This window comes from Macaca nemestrina, chromosome 9, assembly GCF_043159975.1.
Source record: "Macaca nemestrina isolate mMacNem1 chromosome 9, mMacNem.hap1, whole genome shotgun sequence".
Classification (NCBI taxonomy): Eukaryota; Metazoa; Chordata; class Mammalia; order Primates; family Cercopithecidae; genus Macaca; species Macaca nemestrina.
Genome location: NC_092133.1, coordinates 140,553,182 through 140,576,258, shown reverse-complemented (window position 1 = coordinate 140,576,258; position 23,077 = coordinate 140,553,182). Strand labels below are relative to the sequence as shown.

The 23,077-nt window shown below is 44.7% G+C and overlaps 1 long non-coding RNA gene across 1 annotated transcript; it reads right to left on the bottom strand.

The window, feature by feature from the left end:
* Nucleotides 1-19,210: 19,210 nt before the first annotated feature.
* On the bottom strand, nucleotides 19,211-22,350 carry LOC139356138 (uncharacterized). The gene is made up of 3 exons (XR_011607540.1): nucleotides 22,126-22,350; nucleotides 21,458-21,569; nucleotides 19,211-19,345 (listed from the first exon to the last, which is right to left on the bottom strand). It is a non-coding gene; the product is annotated as an uncharacterized lncRNA (long non-coding RNA).
* Nucleotides 22,351-23,077: the final 727 nt, after the last annotated feature.

Genomic DNA, 23,077 nt, shown 5'->3' with positions numbered 1-23,077 from the left:
TCTCTCTCTTTTTTTTTTTCCAGTTTAGAAACCCATTTTTGGAGCAAGCAAGCAGACTGAATGGAAGTGGTGAGAAAATTAATCAGCAAAATCTTCTGAAATTGGGCGCCTCCTTAAACACTTTCTCCCTGTAATCCTAGGTGCTGTCAGGGAGTAATAATTATTCCCATAACAGCGGGCTCAGGGATCTACTTTGCATGCTGGGGGAAGAGAAGAACTAGCCGTGATGGGCTCTGCAATGCTTTTCTCACTGATGACGTCTGTGATACACACTCACACAAAGACCCACACGCATTCCAAAGGAAGATACTACAGCACAAACTCATTATAGTCTTGATCTGCCACGTGCATTCTGCAGGGTGTTTCAATGTCACAAGAAAGCAGAAAGAAACCCATCCAAGTTCCCGTTTGTTTCAGATGCTCCTTGAAGATGGGAGAGAGAGCTGGAGCTCATCTGTCCTGGCATCAGAGAACTGTCACTCCGGAGGGTGGGAGAGTGAGGCCCGAGTCATCTCCGCCCTGGGGCCCCTTCCCAAAGTGTCCTCTCTTCCTCTCCAACCAGGGCAGTCTAATTTAGAGTGGGAAGTGGAGAGGAGTGCTGGCCAGGTGGGAAGCTTGAGGCCTGTGCCGTGACCCCCTCACACTTGGCTGGGTAGCTCTGGAGAGAGTCCTCTGCCTCCCCTCCAATGCAGGAGTGAGTGGAGCAGCTGCCTCTGTGGCTGCAGATACTGGCTACGCACAGCAAGGGAGGAGGCTGAGACATGAGGAAACCCGGCCCTCTGGGCGGGCACTTGGAAGCTCGCTGGCACGCTGCTGGAGACCCGCTGGCAACCAGGAGGACAAGTAGGGACCCTGTGACATTCCAGCTCTGCCAGCCCTCCCAGAATAAAGGGGGATGGTAGCAAGTCAAGAGGCGGAGGCATTTCCATGCCATTTTGCTGTGCTGACTTTTCCTTTTGGACACTGTGAACAAGAAAAGAAAGCAGCCAGCCCCCTTAACTGTAGTACAAAAAAAATTCCGAAAAGAGGACATTTTAAGGGTAACATTTTTCTTGCTGCGATGACTCACAGAAGGCAGAACGTGAGAGGCTTGCTGAAAGGTGAAAGACAGAGCCAAAAAAGCAAAACTCAAGCCTACTTACAAAACGACGGGCCACAACCGACCCTCCAGTAACATGATTTTGTACATTGTCCTTTAAATCCTCAACAGATCTTCCTTCCAAATCCCTTACTGCCTCAGAGTTGTTAATCACAAAGTGAAGGTTTCTGCCACCAAAAAACAGTGACCACAGATGTTTCCAGAAAAGAAAGAGGAAAGAAGAGCCACGCACCACGCCCGTGTTGGGTGTTGAGGCTGTAATGCTGAGGTCCCTGGAAACACAGGCATGAGCCGTCCTTGTCCTTTCCAGGGAGCCAAGGACGACAAGTCACAGAGCGGTTGCACATGCAAGGACATTCCTTGTAGAAACCGTGTGTCCAGGCGTCAGGCATTTTTGTGGTGGTTCCTCAAAGGGGAAACATTCATTTATAATTTTGTAAAACAAAAACAAAAGAACAACATGAAAGGAGAGGCCTTAACTGAAAAGAACAATTCACAATTGCCAAGCAGTTGAGGAGGTCTTAGAGTAAACTCTGGGAGTTAGACGAGAAGTCAAAAGGACCGGATTTCACGGGCAGTGTCCTCCTGACCTTCTTGTGCTAGAAGGCTGGACCTGGGGCTTTCAAAGACAATGAAAGCAGTTCGGGCGCGGTTGGCTCACGGCCGTAATCCCAGCACTTTGGGAGGTCGAGGTGGGCGGATCACCTGAGGTCAGGAGTTCAAGACAACCCTGGCCAACATGGAGAAACCCTGTCTCTATTAAAAATACAAAAATTAGCTGGGTGTGGTGGCAGGTGCCTGTAGTGCCAGCTACTCAGGAGCCTGAGGCAGGAGAATCGCTTGATTCCCTCCAGGAGGCGGAGGTTACAGTGAGCTGAGATCCTGCTGCTGCGCTCCAGCCTGGCCGACAGACCAGACTCTGTCTCACCAAACAAACAAACACACACAACGAAGGCAAATAAAATCGTTGTTTGGGCAGCCACACGATGTTCAGTCTTATTTATTCTCTGGAAATATTAACAGAACTGTAAGTTTTCAAGTAGGGTTTTCTAAAGTTTGTTAAACTAGAAGCATGCTTTGTGCTGTTTGGGTTTTAATTGTTCCGTTCATGAAGTGTCCGAGTGAGTAATGGTGGCAAGTTCCTTTGATTCCACCGGGGACGCCTGCTGTGAGTGAAAACAGGAATCTGCTCTCTCCAGACCTGGCATCAACAAGGATAAGGGAATGGAAACTCTTCCTACAGCAGTTCCCAGGGAGCATTTCCTTGCCATTCAGTAAAGGTCAGACCCTCAACATTTTCAGAACTGCACCCTGACATTCTTAAAAGCCGGGGCTCCTGTTCTCCCGCCGCTCCCTGGGTGCTGCCATCTGTCTAGAAGGCAGATTTGTTTTCAACCAAGAATGCTGACCACACCTTGCAGGCACAACTGAGACGCACGAGCCTCCCCTTTCATTTACAAGGTGCTAATTTGAAAGATTAGTATCCCTTCAATAACTCTGGAGCTGGGTACCAGGATGCAGTGAGTCAGGAGGACGGGATGTAAATCATGAACCCTGGTACCAGTAACAAAGCAATAGATCAGTATTCGCGCAGCACCACAGCCCTCAAGAACATTTATGTCTATTCTTTCTACATCAAGTCTCTCACAAAGGAATCTGAAAGGGTGAGTGATGAGACATACGCAAGAAAAGGGTTCTTTCCATCGTAGGCCCTTCGTGAGCATGACTCGTGACCACGCCCCTGTGTGACACGCGGTGACGTGTCCAGTTGAGAAAATCAGGAAGCGAGAAAGTCAGTCAATTTCCTCCACATTCCTGGAGGAAACTTAAACTCAGAAGGAGGTGCTGGGGGTGAGGGTGTGCTTGAGATGCAGGTGACACCTGCAACCACGTTAGAGGTGTGATTGCTCCCACCCAATGGCGAATGCAGCGTAAGGGCGACAGGAGCGTCTCAGGAACAGACGATGAGGTGTGTGCCCTGGAGATCCAAAGATGATGTCATCCACGCTGCCCGCTGGGAAGTATGCGGTGTGGAGGGAGGTCTTTTTCTTTTCTTGCCTTTTTTTTTTTTTTTTTGGAGACACAGTCTTGCTCTGTTGCCCAGGCTGGAGTGCAGTGGACTGATCTCGGCTCACTGCAGCCTCCGCCTCCTGGGTTCAAGCAATTCAAGCAATTGAGGCCTTCTCTCTCAGCCTCCTGAGGAGTTGGGACCATAGGCGTGCGGCACCACACCCAGCTATTTTTTTTGTATTTTAGTAGAGACAGGGTTTCACCATGTTGGTCTTGAACTCGTGAGCTCAGGCAATCCGCCCACCTCTGCCTCCCAAACCGCTAGAATTACAGGTGTGAGCCACTGCGCCCAGCCGAGGGAGGTCTTTTTCTAAACAGACTGGCTCCATGGAGCCGTTCCCCAAGTCCGTCCTTCTCGGCTCCCCTCAGACACACACCCTCTTAGTGTCCAGAACAGAGCCACAGGAGCCCACAGCGTCCTTCAAGCCCGTTCTTCCTCCAGAAGCTGCAGAGGTCAGGCCTGAGGCCGGCACATGGAGTGGCCTCGGCACCCTGTGTCCTTAGCTCAGCAACTCAGAGAGACACATTAGGGGTGCTGACACTGGATACACATGAGCATAAAGCTGGGGACAATAGATATTGTGAACTCTAAAAGAGGAAGGAAGACAAGGTTGGAAACAATCTGGTGCTGTGTTCACTGTTTGGAGGAGGGTTTCACCTGAACCCAAACCTCAGCGTCATGCAGTATACTCATGTAAAAAAGCTGCACATGGACTCGCTGGATCTAAAACAAAAATAAATAAGTAAGTAATACACATTTCTTATTTGTGGAAAGAGGGAGGGGGAGTGATGGGGTGTGGATCTTTTCCCCACCCAAATCTCATGTTGAATTGTAATTCCGGTGTTGGAGGTGGGACCTGGTGGGAGGTGATTGGATTGGAGAGCACCGTCCCCATGGCGCTGTTCTGACGGTGAGTTATGACGAGATCTGACTGTTGAAAAGTGTGCAGCACGTCCCCCTCGCTGTCTCTGGGTCCTGCTCCTGCCACGTCAGACACCTGCTCTGGCTTCGCCTTTGCCAGGGGTAAAAGCTCCCTGAAGCCTCCCCAGAAGCAGAAGCTGCCTGGATAGCCTGGGGAACCATGAGCCAATTAAACCTCTTTTCTTTATAAACTACCCAGTTTCAGGTTTTGTTTTTTTTTTCTAGCAATGCAAGTACAGACTAATACAGAGAGAAAGGAAGAAAGAGAAGAAGAAATACATTTATATGTGCAGCAATTTTTCAGCATGGCAGAGGTGAGGCTGGTTTCCGTGGCTGTTCAGGCGATTTTGCTGCCTAGAAGGGGATTTGGAGAGGTAAGAAGCCTACCACACAGGGAGGCGGTAAGAATATGACGTGGGCGGGGGACACCTGCCGCACAAAAGGCTCGTGTGGTCTTGACAGTCGTGAATATCTTGGATGCTCACGCCGAGCTATTGAGTGAGATTCCTTATCCCATTCTCCACGCTAGAAGGCTGAAGACTAAAGAGGTCACTTGAGCTATTAGGGGCACCCTGACTCTCCCATCAAAATGCCATTCCTCTAGACCAGGGGCAGTGGCTCATGCCTGGAATCCTAGCACTTTGGGAAGCCAGTGGATCTCTTGAGCCCAGGAGTTCAAGGCCAGCCTGGGCAACATAGCAAGATCCCATCTATACAACAACAGCAACAACAACAACAACAACAAAACATACAAAAAAAATTTATGACACTCCTGCAGTCCATCTGTTTGAGAGGCTGAGGTGGGAGCATTGAATGGGCCTGGCAGGTTGAGGCTGCAGTGAGCTGTGATTGCACCACTGCACTCCAGCCTGAGCAACAGAGTGAGACCCTGTCTAAAAAAAAAAAAAAAAAAGCCATTCTTCCAGAAGGCAGGGGTGGAAATGGGAAATAAGACTGTTTAGAAACGCAACAGACAATTCTTATTCAGCCTCCCTGTAAAGATTTGAGATGGATTGTAACACTGTAACATCGTAGATGAAAAAGATCAAGCACAAAGCATAAAACATATAAAAAGGGTTTTCATATTTGCAAAGCTCTGAACAAGTGTAACTTCTTATCTAGCTAGGAGCCAAGAAAGGTATGGCCAATGTTAGGGGGCGATGGGTCCCGGGGAAAGGCATCCGTGAAGCCCGAAGCTCTAGGAGGACCTCACCAAGGGGTGGATGTTTCTGCCCAACTGTTGGAGAGATGGTGGGGCAGGGGCCCTGGGGGTTCCCCTTCCTTCCTCTAGATGAGTAAACCAGAGTGTGGGGGAAGCTCTGCTTTGGTCTGCTCCATGCACTTCTAATTCCACACCTGTGAGTCTGGTATAAGAACATGCTGCTTTTCACACACCTCACCTTCCCAGTAACACAAAGGGATGGTCAGAGCAGAAGCTGGGGGAGCACTTGCCACACGCCGGGCACTGCTGTAAGCATTGACTCCTTTGGTTCTCACAATGCACCCATGAAGTAGGTATTACTACTATCCCCGTTTTACAGATAAAGACACGGAGGCCAGGAGAGGTGACCCACGCTTCTCCAGGCTGCATGGACAGTAGCAAGTGTGGGGCTCACGTTAGCTGCAGAAGGCAGCCCCAGTCTGCTGTGTCGCAGGGCTCTGCACCTGATCGTAAGGTGTCAGGGTGACATCTCTTCCTCGCTCCCTCGGCATTGGCCCGTCTTTCCCGTGTGGCTTCCTTTTGGGGTGAGGGTTCTTGTCCTGAGAGGTCTGGGTGGCAAGCAGGTCTCCCTGGGCAGCACTCAAGGGTGTAGATGCTCTGGCACAGAGACAGCCAGAAGTGTTTTCACAACAAGACGAGGCCATCTAATTTCGATGTCATTAAATTAATAAAACTCTAGGGGCTGGCGAGGGACAATCTAATTAAACATTACAGAATGCAGCCCAGTTATGTAACACAGTGGGCTGACTTTCAGATAGATTAGTTTTTGCTATACATCAGCTGATTAATCACTTGTCTGCCATATCAGGTAAGCTGGGATTAAACATTTCATCACACAAAATCTTAAGTATTTTCTAGCTTCATGTCAGGGCCTTCTTTTGTGGGCAGAGGTTTGCTGCAAAGATTATTGATGACATTTGATTGCTACCTGCCCAGATATGACCTAGCCAGGTTGGAGGTAGAAGTGTTTGCTTGCCCTGGATACATTAGGTCTGCCTAACAAATATTCATCAAGAGCTTACCATGAGATCATACCACTTCTTTGGTGATCAATTTGGCAATATTTATTACAGAGAAGGTGCATACTTCATGACCCCAAATTGCAGTTCTAGGTATGTTATGTCCCCTGGAAAAACTCTCATGCATGTGCATGATAAGATGCACGAAGAACATTTGCCATAGCCATCCTTGTCAGGGAGAGGTGCTGGGAATAGCTTAGACATCCTTGGGCAGCAGAATGGGTACCTCCATTTTGGCATTTTTATATGATGGATTTTTTTTTCAGTAGTTAAAATGAGTGAATGAGCGTTTAATATATTAATATGGATAAATCACAGTAAATGTTGAATGAAAAACACAAGATATAAAATTACATTTTTAGTATTATGACATATGTAGAGTTTAATTTACTATTCAGAGATATGTATTTTCACATATGGTAAAAGCCTCAGTGCATTAGTGGAGCTAATGAAATACCAAAGCCATGACAATACGTATCTTTGAGGAAGGATAAAATGAAAGAATCGGGGAGATACATATAGGGGATTTGAATTGTAACTACACTGACTTATTTCTTTAATAAGAACTAGTGATGATGCAAAATAATGTTTTAATGATTTTAAAACATTACTGATGTTTTAAACACCAGATTGTGTGTTTATTAGGTGGTCCTATTTTTTTTTTTTTTTGATGATTGAAGTAGTTTATAATATAGAAAGAATTTCCTGCAGGCTAAGCATCGGGGCACTCAGCCCAGTAAGAGGAATGCCCGCAAGCACGATACAGGAAGCAAGGAAGGAAAAAAGGTTTCACAGAAGTAGGATGTCCTCCTAACTGGTACCACCAGCTGCAAAGCAGAGCCAAGTCTGAACATGAATCTTGCCTTTGATACGGGCAGACTTTATATGATAACCTTTCTCTTGAGCAAAATTTACTCCAAAAATAACTCACTTTCCTGAATTTTTCTCTTTGTAGATGTGACATTCGTATGAACTAGCATTTCAAAGTAAGGTGTGTGGCACTTGGGGCAAGTGCAGACGATGGCAGACTCGGAGAGATATCCTTATTAGGAGGTGCTTGGTTGCAAACCTTTTGATTTCATTACTAATTTAAAGTTACTTTGGCTGGCTACGTTATAGGAAGGAAAAAAAGAAAGAAAAGCACAGGTGGCTCTGAGCACCTGCTCGCCTTTTGACGGGTGGGAGTCTGGGCTTGACTGTGTCGCCGTCCACAGCAGGTCGCTACAGCAGGTTCAGCAATGGCACCTGGTCCATGGTTCCCCACTCAGGATTTTCCCCCGAGCTGTTTGGAAATCGCTAGATGCTCCATTTTTCAAATTCACTTCACGTGTAGATGAATTTGGCAAAAGTCAGAGAAACAGCGAGCAGCCAGACAAACGGGAATAATTTAAGCCGCAGATCATAAGCTCCTGGTGGGCAAGGACGAAGCCTTCATCTGTTCTCCAAAATGTTCCACGCAGCTCACTGGGTATTCTCTGCTGCTGATTAGCTCGGCTGGATTGGCGCGTGTAGCTCCTGTGGGGACAGCGTCGTTCACGATGAAGAGAATCAATCAAACTTACTTTCCTCAAGTTTACTGGTCCCATCTAGAACGCTTAGACACATGTCCAACACAGCACTCTCATTGCAATCATAACTGTATTGTTATTATCGATTATTAGAAATCTGTTATCCAAAGCAATGGAGGCCATACCTTGGTGACAAGGCGACTACACATGGAGATCCAAAATGGTGTTAGAAGGACTTATTTGCTCATTTTTAAAATAAGTATTTTATTTAGTGAGGTATGTAGCACATACCTCTGCTCCTCTCCCATCACACCTCCTCAGCTTACCTTTTTCTTTTTTTCTTTTGAGATGGAGTCTCGCTCTGTTGCCCAGACTAGAGTGCAGTGGTACAATCTCAGCTCACTGCAGCCTCCACCTCCTGGTTCAAGTGATTCTCCTACCTCAGTCTCCCGAGTAGCTGGGATTACAGGCACCTGCCACCATGCTTGGCTAAATTTTTTTATTTTTAATAGAGACGGGGTTTCGCCATGTTGGCCAGACTTGTCTGGAACTCCTGACCTCAGGTGAGCCACCTGCCTCGACCTCCCAAAGTGCTGGGATTAGAGGCATGAGCCACCGCACCCAGCCGCGTGTGATTTTTAATGAAGGCATGTGAGTAGCATGCAGCCCCACATGCCCTCAGCTGCAGGAACCTTATCCCACCTCTAACATGTGCTGCAGCTTTCCTTTCTGCTCCAGCCTCTTCTCCAGTGTTTCTGGAGCACATTAGCCCCACACTAGTGCAGACAGGAAGTCCGAGGGAATCTAATTCTTTGATGGTTAATTTTAATGTGCCTACTTGACTGGGCTATGGGATGCCCAGATACCCGGTAAAACGTGATTTCTGGGTGTGTCTGGTGTTTCCAGAAAACATCAGTATTTAGATCAGTTCACTGAGTAAAGAAGACCCCTCACTCGTGTGGGTGGACATCATCCAGTCCACTGAGGACCCAAATAGAACAAAAAGGCAGAGGAAGGGAGAGTCCTCCCTCTGTGTGCCTGAGCTGGGCCTTCCCTCTTCTGTTCTTGGATGTCAGTGCTCTTGGTTCTCGGGCCTTTGGGCTTGGACTGGAATTGCACCCCCAAGTTTCATGGTTCTGTAACTCACAGACAGCAGACTTCTTGGCCAGTAGAACTGCATGAGCCAATTCCTAGAAATCTCTGTCTCTGGCCTATTGGTTCTGTTTCTCTGGAGAACCCTAATACAACTGCCCCGGTGAATCCTTAGTGAATGGAGAAGAAATGACAGCAGACAAATGTTCCAGCCTCCCAACCTTCAGCTAAACAATGCTGGGGGGTCAGGGCAGGGGCTTCTGTACTTAATTGTGTTATTTCTTTAACTGAATTAGTTGGAGTTGATTCTGACGCTGTGGTTTGATGTTCTCTATCTGCTTTGGAAAATTTTCAGAAAATTGTCTTTCTTTTGCTTTCCTTCTCTTCCGGGATTCAAGCGATACCCTTTGTCCATTTATGCCTCATTCTGAATGGTATTTTCTCTTGACTCACCTTTCAGCTCATGAATTCTCTTTTCATCTGGATCTAAGATGCTGTTAAACTTACCCAGTGAGTTCTTTTTTTTTTTTTTTTTTGACGAAGTCTCACTCTGTCACCAGGCTGGAGTGCAGTGGCGCAGTCTCAGCTCACTGCAACCTCTGACTCCCTGGTTCAAGCTATTCTCCTGCCTCAGCCTTGCAAGTAGCTGGGGCTACAGGTTTACACCACCACGCCCAGCTAATTTTTTGTATTTTTAATAGACGCGGGTTTCACCATGTTGGCTGGGATGGTCTTGATGTCTTGACCTCATGATCCACCTGCCTCAGCCTCCCAAAGTGCTGGGATTACAGGCGTGAACCACCATGCCCAGCCGTGAGTTCTTAATTTTGGTTGTTGTATCTTGTTCTAGAATTTCCATTTGGTTCTTTCTTTATAGTTTCCAGTTCCTTAACCCTTTAAAAAAAGTTTAATAAGTGTGTAAATCATATCTGATAACACCATCTAAATCCCTCTGTTTCCATTGTCCATTGCTTTACATTTTTTTCTTCTTATGTGCTCCATTGTTTTTGATTGAGTGCTAGACATTGTATATGAAAAAACTTTACATCTAAATTAATGCCTAAGATATTATTTCCTTTCTTCAAAGAGAATGCACATTGCTTTCGACAGTGGCCACGAGCAGTAGAATTCCTGCAACAACTTAGTCTGTTTATGGAACTCAAAGGATTTTAAACTGAACTTGGGCTCCTGTGAATGCTGACGTCTTTCTGGCTTATGTTTATATCTAGGGTTTAGTCTTTTAGGGTTCTTCTTGCTGGCAGACACTAGACTCTGATATTTGCTCTCCTTCCCTAATAAGGTTGCCAAAAGCTTCACTTAGCTTGTAAGCTTCTCAGTCCACCTTTCGAGAATCAGAGGAACTCCTTGAAGGAAAATGTACTCAAATGTCAGGTTTATAAGTATGGATTTTACATTCTTCTGGATTGTATCTTCATTGCCTTGTTATCTCTCCAGTGATTTCAAACACATTAAATATATTTCATTCTCTTTATTCAGTTGGCTGGGTGAGAGACTTGGCAAACATTACCTAATTGTATGAGTTTGCTAAGGCTGCCATAACAAAAACTCATCAGTTAGGCAGCTTAAACAACAGACATTTGTTTTATCACAGCTCTGGAGGCTGGAAGTCCAAGATGAAGGTGTTGACAGGTTTGACTTCTTCTGAGGCCCCTCTCTGTGGCTTGTACAGGTCACCTTCTCACTGTTCTCACAGCACCATCTTTTTGCATGTGCTCTGGTGTCTCTGAATGTCCACATTTGACACTAGTCAAACTGGATTAGGGCCCACACCATCAGCCTTATTTTAACTTAATTACCTCTTTAAAGACTCTATCTCCGTTGATGGGTGCAGCACACCAACATGGCACAAGTATACATATGTAACAAACCTGCACGTTATGCACATGTACCCTAGAACTTAAAGTATAATAATAATAAAAAAATAGGTAAGATATCACAGGAGGAATTTTCTGTCTTCAGATGATGAAAATTAATTCCCGCTCTCATCTGACCTTACCTTTCTGACCCGGTTGTACTCTTATAGCAATGCAAAAAAAGTTTTACCTTAAATTTCATTTGCTTTGCTTTGGGCTGTCAATGTTAGTAACCTGAGGTAATAGCATCTTCTAACCCAGAAATAATGGAATAACTGAATGGAGATTAATTTACTTTAGGTAATTCTGTAGAAATATTTGTTGTAGAAAAAGGATATATTTTTCTTTTTGATTTAAATAGTAGTTTTTACAAAATTATATATCATGAGAGTGAATAAGGCACTGTGCTAATTACTTCCATATGTGCTAATTTATTTTATTCTTAAGTAAACATTTTTAATCCTGTATTTTAAAGATGAGAGATACTGTGGCTCAGAGAGATAAGGTAATATATTTAACAGTAAGTGCAAGGCTAAGCCATAAGCCAAATATGACTCAAAACCCTTTCTGTTTTCTTTTTAATACGCCATGTAATCGACAGATTTTAAAATGCTTATCTTAGTTACTTATGGCATCATTACCAATGGAATCAATAAAATCTGTTCTTAGCATTCTGGAAAAAAAAAAAAGACTCTATCTCTAATTACACTCACATTTGGAGATAGTGGCGGTTACACCTTCAACATATAAATGTTGAGAAGACACAATTTAGCCTACAATACTAGTCTACCATTAATGGGGAGAAGTCCCTTACTTGAAATGCAAAGGAGGTGTTATGTCACCCTCATTGATTTAATTCCATTTTAACAAAACAACTTGTGTGTGTGTGTGTGTGTGTTTGTGTGTGTGTGTGTGTGTGTGTGTATAGTGTAAGAAGAGAAAAGTATTGCAATTCTTATGACTATAACTTCTCAGGGTTTCTGTACTCATAAACATTCCTTCTGTGTAAACGCATTTTAGTCAAATTTTGGCAAGATTGACAAATTTGCATGGAGAAAATGAATTCCATCAAGGCAATTTAATTCATTTCTAAACTTTGTGTACCAATTTAGAAAACATGTTTTTATGAAATTATTCTATTTGATTTTTTCCATTTAAACATTTGTCAAAGGTTGAATTCATTGATTCACTTTTTGCCCACATCAAGTTTTACTGATGAGAGCTTCTGCATCATGGACGCTCTGTGCAACCATAATTTTGGAAGAGGCAGCCCTATTTTCCTTCAGGTAACCTGGGAAGCTTTAAAATTGTTTTGAAATTTGATTCTTCTGCTTGTTTTTAGCCAAGAGCAAACTTTACCATGTTCAATTTTTATTATTGTCAGTTTTCTTTTTATTTCCTTCAACAATTTAATAAAAGGCTTTGAATAAATAAAGGGAAGACAGAGAGTTTTTATTAACTTCTTAAATAATCCAGGAAAAGTACTGAACAATTTTATGAGAGAGAGTAGTGAGAAAGAAAGAAAAATACAGAGAAAATGGGAAAAGAGATGGAGGAAGACTGAGGAAGAGAGAGAAAAGGGAGCGAGGTGATAATATTGCGTCTACACTGGTAGGTAAAAAGCCGTCCTTCAACTGAAACCAGTTCCAAATAACCTTTCTGTATGTCACGAACACATGCATTTAAATAGCTTTGTGGTCTTCAGTAAAGAGACCCTCCACCAGTTTTGAGATCCTGCTAATCTCTCTGTAGTAGCAGCAGTTTCAGATGCCATGCTTTGATGGTTTTTTACTGGAAAAATCAGATATACTTCATTCTTACTTTTTCAATCTTGAATTAACTACACTGAAATGTGTAGAAATGGGGGTGTCTCCATGTTTCCCAAGTTCCCACCCTCTCTGGATGCAAATTCACCGGCTCCTAGACTCACACTTTCGCCTACAGACTTGGCTCCCTTCAAAGGACGCTCCAGGCATGTCTGGATGGTGTAGCATGGGCCCAAACCCAGTTCTGCCAGCCGTCTGGACAGTTGCTTTTTGTCATCTGTTGCTTCTTTGCTGTGTTTAGCTGGCTCTATTCTTCATGGGACTCCTCCTTCCCACCAGGCATATCTGCCTTGCTCTGGGCATCCATTTGCTGACGAGCCCGTGGGCAATTTGGTATTTGCATGTCCACAACCACCAGGAGACCAGGGATGCCCCTAATCCTATGACGAAGAGGGGCCTCCAACTTCCCTGTGTTTGTAAGTTATACATTGTTAGTAAGTATCAAAGCAGCAAGATCGCTAACACTTACTGAGTTTAACATGTGCATATTTTATACGTATTGTCACATTTAATGCTCATTTGAAAAACCAGTTGACATCCACTGGGCCCCTCCTCACTGACCACTGAATGCTTGGTTCCTGGCACAGCTGCTTGTCCAGAGACAAGCGCCCCTGAAGACTGCAGTCCTTCTTGTATCTGGGCTTCTGGGCACCTGCCCACCAACGTCCTAGTGCATTTCCCAGCTATGGTCGCAGCTTCAACTGAAGCTCTGATGCCCGCTCGAGTGAAAGCTGTGAGATTGAAGAAGAACTAACAGCTCACTTCATATTAAACCCTTTACTTTGGAACACAGAATGCTCATGGACGGGAGGTTCTCTGTTATGGACAGAAAAGGTGCACTGGGGTCGCTCACATGAATGCTGAACATTGTCCCTAAGTCACAGGTGCCCACCCGGGATGCCCTGGTGCTATTTGATTCCATGGCACCTCTTTTTTTTTTTTCCTGAGAGCAGTGTCTATTTTTAAAATTAAAATTAAATGATTTGTGTGAAGATTGCTGTAACTTTTGTGTCCCCTGCGAGATTTCAGATACTATGATCCATTGCAAAACTCAGGAGAGAGATGAAGATCCGATTCAAAGTGTGAATGACAAAAAAGAAAATTTGAGATGTCAAAAATAATCCTTATGGCTTATTTAGATGTAATTAAATTGCTAAACCAATATATTTCAAGCTTTACACTGGTTGCCAAACCCAATCATGATGAATGTTGGCATCCTTGGTGAATTTTTCTTATTTTCACAGCATTTTTTTTTTAATTTAAGGAAAAGAAAATCACTGCAGAATATAGCACAGTTACATTATGGCTGATTGGAAGGAACTAAAAGGCTATGTAGAGAGTTTGGGGTCTATACTGTGCTGCATCTCTGCTTTGAGGATAGGTTCCATTTTCAATGGCCAATGTTAATGGCCCCTTTATCCTGTTTTACCTAAAGAATAAATAAAAAAAATTGAATTTGATTTGACTAGTTCAGAACATACAAGGAGTGATAGAGTTTGATGTCTGTGAGGGCTTGTTCTCTAATCCCTTGAGCAATTTGCGATATGACCAGGGACCCTCAAATCTTCTATATTTTGAGGGAAGGTAGAGTAACTATCTCAAAAAACTTGGTTCCTTAGACGTTTCCTGTTTTAGAAGCCCTTCTCACTACTTACATTCTCTTTATCTATCCCCCGGCATCTTCGTGTGTGTGTCTGTTATACACGACACTTTCTGTGTCTATCCATTACTGCATTAAGTACACTGTTGCTATATTATCCACTGTCATGCTTCTCTCTCCCAGTACATTGTCTTTGTGAGCAGGGGATGTTTATTAAATTTATGATTCTAGTATCTAACGAGAGATGGACACGTAGCATGCAGTCAGTCCGTGTTGAATAAGTGATTCAATAAACGTATGCTGAATAAGTATATGAATCTATCTTTTTCTAAGGAAAAGTATTTGAATTTACTCACAAAAGATATCCTGTTCTTAATACTTGGACCTCTTCCACAATGTATGTGCATTCATTTAGCAAAGGTTATCAAAAGCTTACTAAGCACAAGACACCATGTTTAGCAAACGCTTACTAAGCACAAGACACAATGCTACAAGCTGGCACCAAGGTGATGATTTAGCAATGCAGAGGTCTTTGGTGCTGACTCTGGCGAGAGCAGTTTGCATGTCGTGGTCAAGACAGCCACGACACACACATTGTCTGCATGGACATGTGAGCACACGGTGAGAAAACGGAGAAAGTGAGTTTGCAAGATGCTCGGACTACATTTGGATAAGGGCAGAAGAAGGGAGCTTGGGTAGTGGCAATAAAAAGCACGAGGTCAGGAGGGGTTTTATTTATTGTGAAGTGGGAGAAATTAGAGCTCATTTAAACTGTTAGAAATGAGGAAACAGGGCACATGTGTAGATTTTACCTCCTATCTCTATGTTTCCTATGCAATAAGAAACTTGGTAAAATGTAGAGATTTAGGGTAGAGTGAGGCATGGATTGAAAGGTGTGTGGGTAATGTTGATTTTTTTTTTTTTTTTTTCCTGAGACAGGGTCTCACTCTGTTGCCCAGGCTGGAGTGCAGTGGAACAATCATAGCTCACTGCAAACTCTGCCTCTTGGGTTCAAGTGATCCTTCCACTCAGCTTCCTGAGTAGTTGGGACCACAGGCACACCCACCACATCCAACTATTTTTTTTTTTTTTTGTATTTTTTTGTAGAGATGGGGCTTTGCCATGTTGCCTGGGCTGGTCCTGAACTCCTGGACTCATGCAATACACTCACCTCGGTCTCCCAAAGTGCTGGGATTACAGGCATGAGCCACTGCAACAGGCCCAATATCAATGTCTTAAAATTATTTCTGTGATAAATAGGATAACAGACTAGAATGATTATGAGTACAAAGTCTGGCTGATAGAGGGCAGGACAGAAACTGAAAGACTGTCCATACAATGACTGACTTTTTCTCAGGGAAGCAGACTCTCCGATAAGAATAGGAGTAAAGAGAGTTGAAGCTGGAGATGACTGAATCAATACATTGAAAAGACCGATAAAAACACTGAAATGATAATAGGCCAAGGGAATTTAGAATATTGGCAAGAGTGTCTAATTGAAAAGTCACATAATCCTGCTTAGATTGGGAAAGTGAGCTCAGTTAAAGGGGACTAAAAGAAAGGGACACAGTGGAAAATGGACTGGCACCTCCAGGAGAAATGAATAGCTGTGTGGTCGTCACAAAGCTGGAAGGACAGGTAAGTGTGGCCAGAGCATGGCATTTCAGCAAAGGTGAATTTTGATCTGGTGTTTGACTATGAGAGTCGGTGGATGAAGTCATGTTCAAGAGCAAGTAAATGTAAATGGGGTGAAGAGAACAAGGAACTGAGGTCAAGGAAATGTAAATGGGGTGAAGAGAACAAGGAACTGAGGTCAAGGAAATGTAAATGGGGTGAAGAGAACAAGGAACTCAGGTCAAGCTGTTGGAGGAGTTATCAGCATGGAAATTCAGCTCGTTCAACCTTGTGGCTGGACTTGCAGTAGCGAATGTGTCTGTGAAAGAGAAGTCCATGCCAACCACTCATGAAACGGAGGGACTGAGCAGCAGGGATGCAGTGGTGAGAAGGAGGTGGATTGAGCCATGCACCATGTTGCCAGAGGAGCAGAGTGTTCCCAGGAGGGCAGAGAAGACATGTCTAGAGATGACACTACCGAATAAAGTCAACAACTCCACGTTTTCTTCCTGAAGTAAGTAGGTGGGTGCTGTAGACTGAATTGAGTCTCCCTCATTCATACATTGAAACCTTGACCCATAATGTGATGGTATTTGGAGATGGGTCTGCAGGAGGACGGGCCCCTGGTTGGCCTTTGCTAATCCAGCCCTCCCTGACCCTGCTCGTAGTTCTCAGGATAACTGTGGAATGTGCTGAGAATGAGCATCTGAGTTGAGGAGGAACTGTCTGAAACAGCCTGGGCTCTTTTCTTTCTCCTAGAACAGGGTGTCCTGCACTGCTTTGGCTCAGTGAGTCCAGTTGCCCAGGGTATAAAACCCAGGACGAGAAGTGGATATCTGCTGCCAGGTCCCCCAGCTGCCGTCCAAGTGGGGCACAGGCAAGCATTAACTGCATCCACCCTGGGAGGCTTCCCTGAGGCTTGGGGGCACAGCTAGCCATGGATTGTAGGCTGCTATTATTCTTGCTGCCTGTGTGTGAAAGATAAATGTGCTTGCCTGATGAGCTACATGAATATTCTGTCCTCCCGACTCAGACTCTGGGCAATGGGTTTATGCACAGCCTTCTCCCAGATCTGGTGAGGCATTTAGAGTCTTGGCAGATCTGAGGATCTGAAAAGGTGTTTAGAGTCCTGCTAGATCTAGAAGCCTTAGCAGAAGCTGGAAAGGTGTTTTGAGTCCTCCCCTGGGATTTGTACCTGGTGGACAGTGAGTCCCTCCTAGGACCTGGTGTATTTCTGCTTCTAGGATCCTTTGGGAGATAGCTAGGTTTACATGAGGCCATGAGGCTGGGCTTCCATGATGGAATTAGCTCCCTTAAAAGAAGAGACACCAGGGCCAGGCACGGCGGCTCATGCCTGTAATCCCAGCACTTTGGGAGGCCGAGGCGGGTGAATCACCTGAGGTCAGGAGTTCAAGACCATCCTGGCCAACATGGTGAAACCCCGCCTCTACCAAAAATACAAAAAATCAGCTGGGCATGGTGGCACATGCCTGTAGTTCCAGCTATTTGGGAGGCTGTGGCAAAAGAATCACTTGAACCGGGGAGGTGGAGGTTGCAGTGAGCTGAGATCACGCCACTGCACTCTAGCCTGGTGACAGAGCGAGACTCTGTCTACAAAAAACAAAACAAAACAAAAAGAGACACCAGAGAACTTTAACCAAATGGGTGGGAACCTTGATTGATGTTGGACTTCCGGCCTTCATGGCTTTGAGAAAATAAATATCTGTTGTTGAAGTCACTCAGTTTATGCCTGTTGTTTAGCCACTCAGCTTATTTTGCTATGATGGTTCGATCTGGCTGATACAGTGCATGAGCTTTGTATTGCAGCGTCTCCAAGACAATTATTTGCAGAATCTTAATTGATAGCTCAGTTGTTTCATAATGCTACAGGGCCCCTGAGAAGGAGGAGGGAACCCTGGATTCTTAGGTTATGTTCATGTTGAGTGCGCCGCGCCCACCAGTTACCTGTCAAGTTACATACTCTTTGGTGCACTAATTCTGTTCTATAAATAGCAAGGTGGAAAGAAGGAGGGAAGAAGAGCAATTAGGAGAGGAAAGGGAAAAAAATAATTATCGTGGAGTCGGACACCTAGCTCCAGTCTCAGGTGCACTGTGTCCCATCTGTTATGAAAAGTAATACTCACCACCCACCTACTTTGCAGGTCATTGTGAAAGTATATTAGAAATAATGACTTTGCTCTTCCCTGATAAAAGGGTTGTGTTTGCACAAAAACGATATTAGCTCAATCATGGTAAAATTGGTTTTTGCTTTCAACAAGGCCAGAATTGTTAAAGGTAGAAAAGTCTGCGTGGGATAAATTATGCAATTAAGTTCCTCTTAACATGACTGAAAAGAACCCAATTTATACCTCCAGAGTGGAATAGGCAGACTCTGGAAATAAATCCCTGAGCCACAAGATGCTGTTCTATTTTTGCAAGATGCACAGATAGCTGGAGCTCTGTGCGGCTGTCTGTGAGACACTCATTTGAAGGCTCTCTTCTCCCTGTCTGAGGAGGGGGCAGAGAAAAAGCACCAAGCCTTTCAAAACGACTGCTCTCTTCTTTCCCTCGGGCTTTTCCCCCGGAACACTGCTGGTGCTGATTTTTGGGGAAAACTTAAAGCAGCTTAACTGGTATGTCCCGCAGCTGCTCAGGTAAAGCCCTAGGCAGACATGAAGCCAACCATCATTAGCAGTCGGGATCTGAAGAAGGCCTTCTGCAAAAATATTCCTTTCCATCTGCCGTGATCTGGGGATGCTTTGAATGAGACCTTCCCTCCAGCAGGTGGCTGGTAAATTGCTCATCTTTACCTGAGAAGACAGCAGTTTGGCTGACGAGTCTTTCTAAATTTCTCTCACTCCACTGGCCCTGAGGAGCTTTAGGAAGGAACTCCATTCCATAGAGAAGACGGAGTTTTTGCCTTCAAGGAGTGTGCAGTATATTTGAGGAAATCACGCACACATGATTGCAAGTTCCCTTCATTTATATTTTGATTATCTTTAGGTGAAGGACCATGTCATAAAATTCTGGGGCCCTGCAGGGCCTGAAGCTTGAACTGGCAGGGTGCGCATCCTGCAGTGCTCTTGGCTATTCGGTTCCCATTACCTTCGATCTTCCACTGTTTCACTACAGCCTTCGAGCTGCGCTGGAGCAGATTCTTCTGCTGGAAACGTCCTTACCCCAGATGTCTTTAGGATTCACTCTCTTTGCTCCTTCAGACTTTTGTTTAAAGGTCACCTTATCTAACGTTTAAAGTTACAACTTATGCTCCAGCACCAGCTTCATCCCTCCAGTCTCATTTCCGTGTTACTTAGACCATAAGTCTAAGTATGGTTTTAGACCATACGACATAATTTACTTATTATATCTATCATTTATTGACTATCTCCCCCATCAGAAATGCAAGCTCCATGAGACAGGAGATTTTCTCTCTTCTGTTTATTGGTGTGTCTCACACATCTAGAACAGTGCCCAGGACAATGTAGGCCCCAATGAACACCTGTTGAATAAATGAATGAACAAATGAATGCATCTATATCTATATTGATAAGAAAACTATATATATATATTTTTTTCTTGAGATGGAGTCTTGCTCTGTCGCCCAGGCTAGAGTGCAGTGGCCGGATCTCAGCTCACTGCAAGCTCCACCTCCCGGGTTTACGCCATTCTCCTACCTCAGCCTCCCTAGTAGCTAGGACTACAGGCGTCCGCCACCTCGCCCGGCTAGTTTTTTGTATTTTTTTTTTTTTTTTAGTAGAGACAAGGTTTCACCGTGTTAGCCAGGATGGTCTCGATCTCTTGACCTCGTGATCTGCCCGTCTCGGCTTCCCAAAGTGCTGGGATTACAGGCTTGAGCCACCGTGCCTGGCAAGAAAACTATTTTAATAGATTTTAATTTTCACAGCAGCTCTGTGGGATGGTTTCTATGAACTCAGTTTTGCAGATTAGGAAACAGAGTCTGAGGTCACGTAAGTGCTTGCCCCCAAACAAGCTGCTATCAATGTTAGAGCTTAGAGTTAAACTCTTATCTTTGTGTTTTCAAAAAGTGAGTTTGAAACCACTTAATTAGGACATTTTTGTTAGTTTGAACGTGTCTAATTTATTGAGTTTAAATATGAGAAAAAGGAAGCAAGTTCTGGTAGCTAATAAAAATCCATGGCCTACACTGAGTTTTTAATTCTGTTGCTGCTAGAATTCTGATGTTTCCATTTCAGATTCAAAGCTTTTTTATACATATTCTAGATCAGAGGCTCTTTCCCTCACTTGGTGAAGTCAACCTGCTCTTCAGAATATTATCTGTTCTCTCCAATGAACAAAGGAAATATGAAGGCCCACGTTCAAAAATTAAGCCAAAAGAAATATTCACACTGTATTGAGGGAATCCATAAATAATGGACTAGTTTTAGTCTTTTTTAAAATAATTCTGCCTTTATAGAAATTAAGTAATTACCAAATGTCAAATAGATCTTTGCATAGTTTATTGTAGATTTAGTTTTAGTAATTTTTGCATCTTCTGAAAGGCTCCTACCAAATGCATTTTCTAATAAATTACCTAAAGGTAAAGTTTGTTTGGACAATGTCTACGTTTTGTATTCTTCAAAGAAACAGTTTACACCTAAGTTTAACTCTTGTAAATTGTTAAAAATCACCTAGGTGGCCGGGCGCGGTGGCTCACGCCTGTAATCCCAGCACTTTGGGAGGCCGAGGCGGGCGGATCACAAGGTCAGGAGATCGAGACCACGGTGAAATCCTGTCTCTACTAAAAATTACAAAAAACTAGCCGGGCGCGGTTGTGGGCGCCTGTAGTCCCAGCTACTCGGGAGGCTGAGGCAGGAGAATGGCGTGAACCCGGGAGGCGGAGCTTGCAGTGAGCCGAGATCGCGCCACTGCACTCCAGCCTGGGCGACAGAGCGAGACTCCGTCTCAAAAAAAAAAAAAAAAAAAAAAAAAAAAAAAAAAAAATCACCTAGGTTGTTTGTTTCACAATGGCTCAGAGCCTCTGGAAAATACTCTTGAACACACGGACGACCTTTTCAGCAGCACAGAGGGACAGCGCCAGGTGCAAACCCAAAGACTGCTCACTTAAAGTCAGCGCGCTTTGCTGAAGTCGAGTCTCAATGATCTTCCCCTGAAATGTTTAGGTCGGCAAACTAAATAGGTCTGCAAACTTGGGAATTGGCTGGTTTAAGCATAACAATAGAGATTCAGACAACTCTGAGAAGGGCGGTTCTGAAGAGTAACATACTGAGAAGCAATTAAAGTAGAACGAAATGTTGGCATCTCAACAAGGAGATGCAAAAATAAGTGAACAAATGTCCTGCTGGGGAGATAGGAAGGTGTGGTTTCATGGCACTCGGCTATGTGTTTGTCATGGAACCTTTCCTTCTGCAGGCTCCGATTTGGCATTCCAACATGTGAAGCAGAGACACGGTGAAAAATTGTTTCATTTCTCCTTCTCTTCCTTTCTCTCTCCCTGGCTTCATCTCCCTCTCCTTCCCTTCCTTTCTTCTTTCCATTTTTTTCTTTGTTTTGTCTGTCTTTGCTTTTTCTTTCCTTCCCCCTTTTTCCTTCTAGAATAAGGTATTTTATATACTCAGGCTTCAAAAATTACCTTGTTATTTGCCATCCACTGATAACAGGACTTATGGAAGATGAACATAGTGTTATATCAGCCTCCAGATTCTGTCTGCAGTGTATTCTGTTTGCACTATATCAAGAAAGTCCTGATTCACATAGGTAAGCAGTTACTTACATGCGCCATCCTATGGTGGCCCCCCTCAGCTTAAGTCAGCACACAGCACACACATCCATGTACCCCCAGAGAAGAGCTGCAAACATCCCAAACCAATGCTCTGTCTCAAGAGTTCAGAGTGGAGATAGAGGTAGAAAGAAAACACCTGTAGTTCAACCAAAAATAAATTAATATGGTGATATGAGAGCAGAAATGCACCTGGCATTCCCCAGTGTGTGAGCACAGGACATAATACGTTCCAGCTTGCAACTCAAGTGTGTCTGTAGGTTAGTTTACCATTAACAAGTTAAAATATCTTGTAAATATATCAATAAGTGATTGAATAAATAAATCAGGAGAGTAGACAAAACTTCCTTCCAAATAACAATTCCAATTTCTTCCAAATAAGAATTCCAAATAACAAATGTGGAAGGAATGAAGGAAATGGGAAAATCACCTTCAGACCTGCACAGTAATGATGTCACAGGACAGAAACCCTGAAGAATAACAAATTCATGGCAAAATTTTACAAAGAGCAGGGTACTTACATAGCCCCAAGCATCTCCTCCAAATACTTGCAGAGTACTGGAATGGTTTCCACAGGGCCCCACACTCCTGCTATGCCTTCCATGAGGAGGTGGAGCTCAGTCTCTCCATCCTAAGTCCTGAGCCTCAGCTGCACCTGGTGACTCTGTGGAAGGTGAATTCCCAGAATGAAGAAAGGAGAATGGTGACTCAGCAGAGTGAGGGAAGGGAGGGTGACTCGCAGAGGGAGGGAACGGGAGGGTGACTCACAGAGTAAGGGAAGGGAGGGTGACTCACAGAGTGAGGGAAGGGAGGGTGACTCACAGAGTGAGGGAAGGGAGGGTGACTCAGCAGGGGGAGGGGAGGGAGGGTGACTCACAGAGTGATGGAAGGGATGGTGAGTCACAGAGTGAGGGAAGGGAGAGACTCACAGAGTGAGGGAAGGGAGGGTGAATCAGCAGGGGGAGGGAAGGGGAGTTTCTCGCAGGGTGAGGGAAGGGGAGGTGACTCCCAGAGTGAGGGAAGGGGATGTAACTCTCAGAGTGAGGGAAGGGGAGGTGACTCGCAGAGTGAGGGAAGGGAGGGTGACTCACAGAGTGAGGGATGGGAGGGTGACTCACAGAGTGAGGGAAGGGAGGTGACTCGCAGAGTGAGGGAAGGGAGGGTGACTCACAGAATGAGGGAAGAGAGGGTGACTCACAGAGTGAGGGAAAGGAGTGAGTCACGGAGCGAGGGAAGGGAGGGTGACTCACAGAGTGAGGGGATGGGAGGATGACTCACAGAGTGAGGGAAGATAGGGTGACTCACAGAGTGAGGGAAGGAAGGGTGACTCAGCAGGGGGAGGGAAGGGGAAGGTGACGCACAGATTGAGGGAAGGGAGTGTGACTCACAGAGTGAGGGAAGGGAGGGTGACTGAAAGAGTGAGGGAAGGGAGGGTGACTCAGCAGGGGCAGGGAAGGTGAGGGTGACTCACAG